The 8,588-nt window shown below is 45.0% G+C and overlaps 2 protein-coding genes across 2 annotated transcripts in view; one reads left to right on the top strand and one right to left on the bottom strand.

Moving 5' to 3' along the window:
- LOC105822490 (zinc finger protein 493-like) overlaps positions 1-8,588 on the bottom strand; it is a 244,118-nt gene that overhangs the window by 87,463 nt on the left and 148,067 nt on the right. The window lies entirely within an intron of this gene.
- Positions 1-8,588, top strand: part of LOC105822482 (zinc finger protein 680-like) — a 34,777-nt gene that overhangs the window by 1,238 nt on the left and 24,951 nt on the right. The gene's annotated exons all lie outside the window — the stretch shown is intronic.

The raw sequence follows: 8,588 nt of genomic DNA, 5'->3' as shown, positions 1-8,588 counted from the left end.
TATGACTTGGGCATCAGAATTGTTTTTAAAGTTCCCAGGTGACTCCAATGCACAGCAAAGCTTGGGAATGATTGCGTTAGGGTTGAGATCACAATCACCTGGGATGCTTTTGTTCATGTCATTATGCCCCACATTCTTCCCCATTTTCCTAAGAGGCTTGTGAGTGCCTAGACATGGAGGGAAGGTGGAGGTGGGAAGATGCATGTTTGCAGATATGTATTGGGAAAAAGTTGCACAAGTGACTCTAATGGCTCACCTCTCCCACTGAGAACGTGCACTACAACCCCATGACACGTTTTTCAAAATCTTTCTAAAAGCCAATTTTCCCTATTAATTTGCTCAAGAAACCTTTCTTTCACCAATAGTGAATATGCCATATGATCATTTGTAAAACTTAATGATAGCAAATTAAAACTTATTGTACTTCCAAAGGGAGACTTCTAAAAATTAGACTAAGTTAGGAGGGGAAAAGGCATAAAATGTACTTGTTTGAGCAAGGTTAATCTTTAAAACTACTTTTGTATTACATATGGAAACATCAGAATCATCTGAATTCAAAAAAAGCTGGGACTCGAGCCAAAGTAGAGTGGTTTTTTACTCATAGATTTAGGAAGGTCTGAATAAAAGCATTTAGTGATTACTTAATAGGTACCAAAACCCATGACTTTGGGCAGAGGCAGGGTCCAGTTTTATCTGAAGCACAATTTGATCGTGACTATTGTTATAAGTGAAAGAGGAAAGTGACATTATTATGAATGTACACTTGCAATTTTTAATTAAATGTAGAAGTTATAATTTAGTTAGCTAAAAAACTAGTACATTAGAAACAAAATTAAGTTTATAAGCTAGTTATATTTTTAACCAAAAAAGTGGGAATAAGGACATTAATATTCTAAAGTAGCATTTTCCAAACTGTGTTCTGAAAATCAACACTTGTAATCCAACATGTTAATAATGTTCAAAGGACAACCCAATGGAGCTTATTTTGTTGTTGTTAATGCTTTTTAAATAAACTTGAATGGTTCATCTTAGGGCGTTTTGAAAGTATATCTGTGATTGTACACCTCAAAGGCACTCATGCATGATTAGGTATATTTCAATGCAGATACATTTTGGTGCCAACATAAGACAAGCTGTTCCTTTTTCCAAGAATAGTTTCCAAAGTAGTATACATTATTTTAGGCCTGTAACTCATAAAGAACTATTTTTTCTTCAGAAACTTCCAATAAAAAAACTCCTTTTCATTATGCTCAATATTGTCTTAAGATAAATGCATCAGATAAAGAGCTACACTTTTTCTTGGATTGCTTATTTGGTAACTGGCTTCCCCTTCCCCTACGCAGTCTAAGATTAAAACAGAAATTGAAAATTCATACTTTGGCCCTTGAAATTAATATATAGTTGATATCAATTTCTCAAACTGATCCCCAAAAAAGGACAGCCAAATGGCTGAAATGACATCCCAAATGGCTGGGATGCTTTTTGCATACGGGGGTCTGTCGCTCTGCCCTTGGCAGCCTAGTCGTACTCACTATTTTACTGTTGTTCTACGGTTAGGCTGGTTGACTGTGTTGTTTTCTAGAAACATCATTGAGCATGAGCTGTCCTTTCTAGTAAGCTGCCCCAGAGATACCTGAAGGGAAAAAGAAACAGAAGAAAATGTCACAGTAAGTTAAACCTATAAAAGTGTGTTTTCTTCTTTGGTTGAAATGTCAAGTGATAAAGCATTAAGATATTTCTTATACTCCATAAACTGCCTGTGTGGTATCTATATGTGGCTCTAGAGGAAACCCACTAAAGGCTCTTAACTTCCACACACAGTGTTTGAAGAATGGTTATAAAATGCGGCCCTTGATATAATACCTATAGTCAAATCTGGAAAGAATCTATTGTGAGTTCCATTTATAAATAATTTTCAAAGTTTAAAATAAGAGTTCAGTGTTTATTTTTTTCTTAAGCAATAAAAAGCTGAGATTTTATTATTTCTTTACCACAGTAAAATGTAATGCCTTCAATGATATTGGGATAAGGGAAATTTATTGCAGTAAATTAAAGCCTAATATAAAGTTTACTGATTTACTCACACTAAATGTATTAGTTGAGGAGACAGTGTGAGGAAACAAATGCTTTAGAGACAGAGGCCCTTTGCGCCAGGGCTGCTCGATCACCAACAAATGAGGGGGCTGTAGGTCTCCCTGGACATGCTTTCTTATGTGGAAGATAAAAATATTACTTTAAGACCCTCATAGCCAAAGAATGGAGGACAAAAAAAACTTTGGTAGTTTAACTTTCACTTCATATTTAAATAAGACTGCCATTATATTACTCAAATGAGAACCTTAGAGAGTACCTTCCACTCATTTCAAAATTTTATTAATTTGATTCTATAAGCTATTTGACATACATCGTGGCACTTTCCTGCCTCACTCTTGCTGCTCTCTGGCTGGAATGCCTTTTCCTTCCTCCTGTCCCAGCAAGCTGGACCAATCTACCTTCCAGGATGCCTTTGCCAGCCTCCACACCACAAAACTCTTTCCTTTGTGTACACTCATATGTTTATTTCACCATTTGTTACATGGTAACAGTTGCTGGCAGGATAGCCCCCTCATAAAAACCCAAGCTTCTACATGGTAGGTGGGACTCTTACTCCTTCTACCTCCAGCTGCTGAGCACAGAATTTTGGACAAATTAGTGAGAACAAGTGTTTAACAAATTATTATTTAAAATCAGTTACAATTTGGAAAGCAAATCTTGCTATAGACACAAATTAGTGAGAATTTACCTGCAATGATATCAGAGACCTCTAGAAAATAAACTATGTTTAAAACACTTTATAAGTATCCATTTAGTTGCAAAGAATGCAACAGTCAAATAATGAAATATCCTAAACAATATTAAGACAGTTCCCTTCCTTAAAAATAAAATCAACAATCAAATATCAGTCACTGGATAGTTGGAAGAAACAACAGCATTCTTTAAAACCACACAGTACCAATGATTTTAATGCATTTAAAAAACTAATTCAGATGAGTATTCTTTCTTTCTATTAATATGATAGTTTTTTAACATGTTGTCACATTCTCCTATCAGTATCCCCCACAAATACATGAAAGACAGGGCAGGGAGAAGATCTAATTGCTGCATTTAAAAGTACACAGCATTTAAAACATACCAGTAACTGATAATAAGAAATATCCACACCATCTAACACCCTTTCGTTTTTTTCAGTTATTTCACAACCCAAACCTTACCATGAAAAGTCAAGTACCCGCTGAAATCCTGTCCCCACCCACTGACTTTTTCCATTGCGCCTACTGTCTCTGACTTTAAACCCATTAAAAAAATAAAAGTGAACTAAACTTTTTCTCTGGCTTTTTTTACAAGACAAGCTTTGGATTTTTTTTTTTTTTTAAAGAATTGATGACTTCTCATTCACTTAAAGATACCTAACACTGTGCACTATTGAAAAAAGCTCCATGTGTGTTGCACAGTGATGGAGCAATACGGCAGGGTGCAGAGCTGGAATTCGATTACTAAATGAGAGCTTAGTAGAAAAGTGTAACATGATTATTATAGGAAAACTAAAAATTGTCTGAACTAGTATTATTAATTATATTGAATTTAAACTTAGATTTATACTTTAAATATAGCTTCTAAATTTGGGTTTAATGGGTGGACCATAAATTTATTTTCTCTCCCTCCTGAAATTCATTAGAATTAAAGGCACAAAATAAAGGTTATATACAAGACCACGAAAAAGAATTGACAGCAGATGATTTTTAATATTGAAAGATAAAAAGATGACAAAGGAGTGGTAACTGGTACGGCAACACAACTTTGGTGCATCCAGAGAGTGACTGGAACAGAAACATGCAAGGCTGTTGGTGTAAGGCTGGTGGCGGGCACCCTTCTCTTCCCTAAAGAAAAAGAAGCCCACGAGACCCGCCAAAAATAACTGCCAGGCCCAGCTAAGTTAAAGAATAACCACATCTGAATGTTCACCCAGATAAGAGAAATTTTGGTTCCTGGGGTCCACACATACCACCGGCCCCTCCTGGAATCCACACATACCACTAGCCCCTCTGACTTCTCGATACCCCCCCTAAAACTCCAACAAAGAACTCCCCACTTTTCACGCCAAAAACTCTTCGTGCCAAAAACCTCCCATCCCCAACTCTAAAACATATATAAGCCCTCTCAAAACTCCTGGGTGGCATGACTTCTCAGGCCCCACCTCTTGAGATGGTGAACCTCGCCCGGGAGCGCTCTTTTTCCCTTCCGCCAATAAAGCCTCGTTGCTTGACCTTTTCACTCTGCTCATCTTTCTTTCTCTGGTACCAACCATCCAAAAACCTTACATTTTGGTGCTGAAACGTGGGAAGGGCGAAGGGCACCACCGGGACCGTGGTCTCCGGGCGGCGCCCCCCCCTTCCGCGGACCCTCTGGACAAGGATCTTCGGCCACGCTCCAGGTTCCTGATGCTCTCTTGGCCCAGGTAAGTCACTCCTGTTGCCTCAGCTCAAGGCCGTTTGGGATCTCTGTCTCAAGGAGCTATTCCTTCCGCTCCTTCCATTTAAATCCGTGGGTCCACGTCAGAGATCCTCCTGACCTCGGGACTGGAGACCCTTGGGGATGCCTGAGACTCTCTTGTTCCCTTTTCCTGTCTGGGCACATCTGCCTCAGTGGAGACGTCCCCCTGGCTCTTGTCGCCTTCCCTGTCTGCTTGAACTGAGACATCATGGGCAGCCAATCCTCCAAAATTCTGCGGGAGACTCCCCTGGGCTGTCTCCTGGCTAACCTGACTGTCCTGGGCCTCGGGCCCGATATCCAGCCCAAGCACCTTATTTTTTACTGCAATACTGCCTGGCCGATGTATAAATTGGACAATGGCTCCCAGTGGCCTACAAATGGGACTTTCGATTTCAATGTCTTACAAGACCTTGAGAATTTCTGCCACAGAAGCAGCAAGTGGTCCAAAATTCCTTATGTCTAAGCCTTTTTCTGTTCACGCTCCCATTATCTCTCTCTCTATTTTCTCTCTCTCTCTCTCTATCCCTGACACCATCCTCTCATCACCCGGCACCGTCTCTTCCTGTCTCTCCAGATGCCTCCTCAGCTCTGTTTCCCTTAACTCCTTGAGGTCTCCCCTACACAGCCCCACCATATCCAGGTTATCTGCATCCTCCAGGCTTTCTTCTACTTGCACTCCCGCCCCTCCCTCTGTCAGACCTGTAACCCTGCACAGGTCCTCCTGGCTCACAACTCTCCTCTCTCTCTCCAGATCCCTCCCCACCACCCCTCTCAGACCTCTCTCCAGCAGCCTCCACCTCAGCCTTCTCAGATTCCCCAGACTCCTCAGCCACCCTCCCATTAGGCCCCCGCCTTACTCTAGTCACTCTCCACCTGAGCCTTCTGCCCAACCCACCACTCCGTTCCCCTAGTCGCCCCCGCGGTCTCCTATCAGCCGTCACACCTGCTCTCACACACGCCCCTCCAATCGTCCTCTCATCTGCCCGCTGCATAAAGTGGCCGGGGCCCTGAAAGTGGCCGGGGCCGAGGGCGTCGTACAAGTACATGTCCTCTTTTCCCTTTCTGACCTCTCCCAAATTGAAAAGTGGTTAGGGTCATTTTCAAATGACCCCTACCACTTATACCAAGGAATTCCGGTATCTTACTCAGGCCTACGACCTCACTTGGCATGATATTTTTGTTATCCTATCTTCCACCCTCACTACTGATGGAAAGGAATGGGTCTGGGTGGCGGCCCAGGGCAATGCCGACCAGGTCCTCCTCACTGATCGCACCATGCCACCAGGTGTAGAGGCTGTTCCCCAAAATGAGCCAGAATGGGATTATAAGCCAGACACCCAGGCAGGCCAGGAAGGCAGGAGGTGGCAGGACGGCATGCTGCAGTGCATTCTTGCTGGGCTCCAGGCTGCCACCCATGGCGCCGTCAACTATGACAAGCTGAGGGAGGTCACTCAGAGGGCAGATGAAAACCCAGCTGCCTTTCTGAGTCGCCTCACCAACGCCCTTGTTCAATACACCCGCCTAGACCCCACCTCGGTGGCTGGGAGCACAGTCCTGGCAACCCACTTTATCACTCGGTCCTCTTCTGATAACCGAAAAAAGCTCAAAAAGGCAGATCAAGGCCCTCAGATCCCACTCGGTGACCTGGTAAATATGGCATTTAAAGTTTTCAATTCTCATGATGAACAGGCAGAGGTCCAAAAGGAAGACCATGCTCGCCAAAAGGCTCACTTGCAGGCCCAGGCCTTGGTTGCAGCTCTGTGGCCAGCAGAGGTCAGTGGTTTGAAAAGACCTGCAATGCCGGCTGGACCCTCTGGGGCCATCCCTCCCAGCAAGTGCTTCAAGTGCAGCAAAGAGGGCCCCTGGGCCAAACTCTGCCCACAGCCACGGCTTCCCACTAAGCCATGGCCGTCAAGAGGGACACTGGAAAAGTGACTGCCCCTCTGGCTCAGGGTCCAGAGGGTCAGCCCTTCCATCCCTAGATCTGCCAATGGCAATGTTGGGCTTGGCTGCCGACAACTGACGGGACCCTGACTCGACGACCCCGAACACCCTCACCGAGCCCAGGGTAAAAATCAAGGTAGCGGGTAAGACAGTCTCCTTTTTGGTTGACACGGGGGCTACCTACACTGTCCTGTCCACTTTCTCTGGCCCCACTTATCCTTCCCAGGTCTCTGTCATGGGGATTGATGGCTGCCCGTCCTTTCCTCACACAACTGGCCCGGTGACATACTGGCTCAATAAATGCCGCATCACACACTCTTTCCTTATAGTGCCTACATGTCCCACTCCCCTTTTGGAGCACAACATGCTAGCCAAGATAGGGGCCACATTTAACTTCTCTTCGGGACCCACCACCCTGCTACTGCTCTCTTTACTGCCTGCTACATCTGGTGGTCAAGGAGACTCTCCCCCACTCCCACTGCCTGCTCAGGAAGTGGACCCCCAAATGTGGGACACCTCCACTCCCACTGTTGCTTCTTATCACACCCCCATCCTTATCAAGCTCAAAGACCCATCCTCTTTCCTTTCTCGACCTCAATTTCCCATATCACCTACACACCGAAGGGGTCTCAAGCCCATTGTCAATCACCTCTTACAGACAGTCCTCCTCGTTCCCAATAACTCTCCCTACAACACTCCAATCCTTCCTGTCAGAAAGCCAAATGGCTCCTACAGGCTGGTCCAGGACCTCAGACTCATTAACGAGGCAATTGTCCCCATCCACCCTGTAGTACCTAATCCCTACACTTTACTTTCTCATATTCTTCCCTCCATTATCCACTTTTCTGTCCTGGACCTCAAAGATGCCTTCTTTACTATCCCCTTAGACCCAACCAGCTACAATCTCTTTGCCTTTATGTGGGAAGATCCTGACACGAACACATCCAGACAACTCACTTGGACTGTCCTGCCCCAGGGGTTTTGGGACAGCCCCCATCTATTTGGTCAGGCTCTGTCCTAGGGCCTACTCCAATGTCCTTTACAACCTAGCACTGTCCTCCAACATGTTGATGATCTACTGCTCTGTAGTCCCTCTCTGCAACACTCCGAGACTCACACTGCCTCTCTACTCAACTTTCTTGCCTATAAGGGCTATCGGGTGAGCCCCTCCAAAGTTCAGCTGTCTACACCCACTGTCACTTACCTTGGACTTCGTCTCACCCCCACTTCCTGTCATCTCACTGTTGATCGCCAGCAGGCTCTTCATGACCTGCAGCCACCCATCACTGCTGAACAAATTCTGTCCTTCTTCGGGTTCATTGGTTTCTTCTGACACTGGATCCCCAAGTTTTCTCTCCTTGCTAAACCTCTCTATGAGGCAACATGTGATACCTCCGCTGGTTCTCTATTAAACCCTCAGGCTGTCTGCCGCCATTTCTAAAGCTTCGTAACCCTCTCCTGCAAGCATCCCCTCTAACGCTCCCTCATCCTAAAAAACCCTTTTACCTTTACACAGATAAGTGTCAAGGCCTGGCCCTCGGCATCCTCACCCAACCTTTGGGTTCCTGGAACCCACCCTCCTTTACTCCGGTAGCTAATTTATCCAAACAACTGGACACCACGGTCCGTGGCTGGCTGCCCTGTCTCTGGGCACTGGCCGTGGCAGCTACTCTTGCTAGGGAGGCACTAAAAGTTTCCCTGGGACAGGATCTACATGTCTTTTCTACCCATCACCTCCAAGACTTCCTAACTCCCCGTTTGTTGGTGCTCCTCACTCCTTCTAGATTACAAGAATTCCATCTATTTCCATTTCACCATTACTTTAACACAGTCTCCAACCTTAAATCCTGCTACTTTAATTCCCATTCCATCCTTAACCCTGTCCTCTCACTCTTGCTCTGAATTGGTCGAAGCTGCCACCACTTCCCAGGCCCGGTCTAGCGGACCAACCCCTCCCTGGGGCAGACTTAACATTGTTTGTTGATGGCAGCTCGTCCATGAGAAATGACAGCAGGCACTGGGCAGCCTATGCCATTGTCTCAGCCTCTCAGTTTATAGAGGCATCCCGCCTCCCTGAAGGCACCACTTCCAAAAGGCAGAACTGATTGCTCTTA

Source organism: Propithecus coquereli, unplaced genomic scaffold (assembly GCF_000956105.1).
Source record: "Propithecus coquereli isolate 6110/MARCELLA unplaced genomic scaffold, Pcoq_1.0 Scaffold617, whole genome shotgun sequence".
Lineage (NCBI taxonomy): Eukaryota > Metazoa > Chordata > Mammalia > Primates > Indriidae > Propithecus > Propithecus coquereli.
The sequence above is the reverse complement of the archived record's forward strand: the minus strand, read 5'-3'. Positions and strand labels throughout refer to the sequence as shown.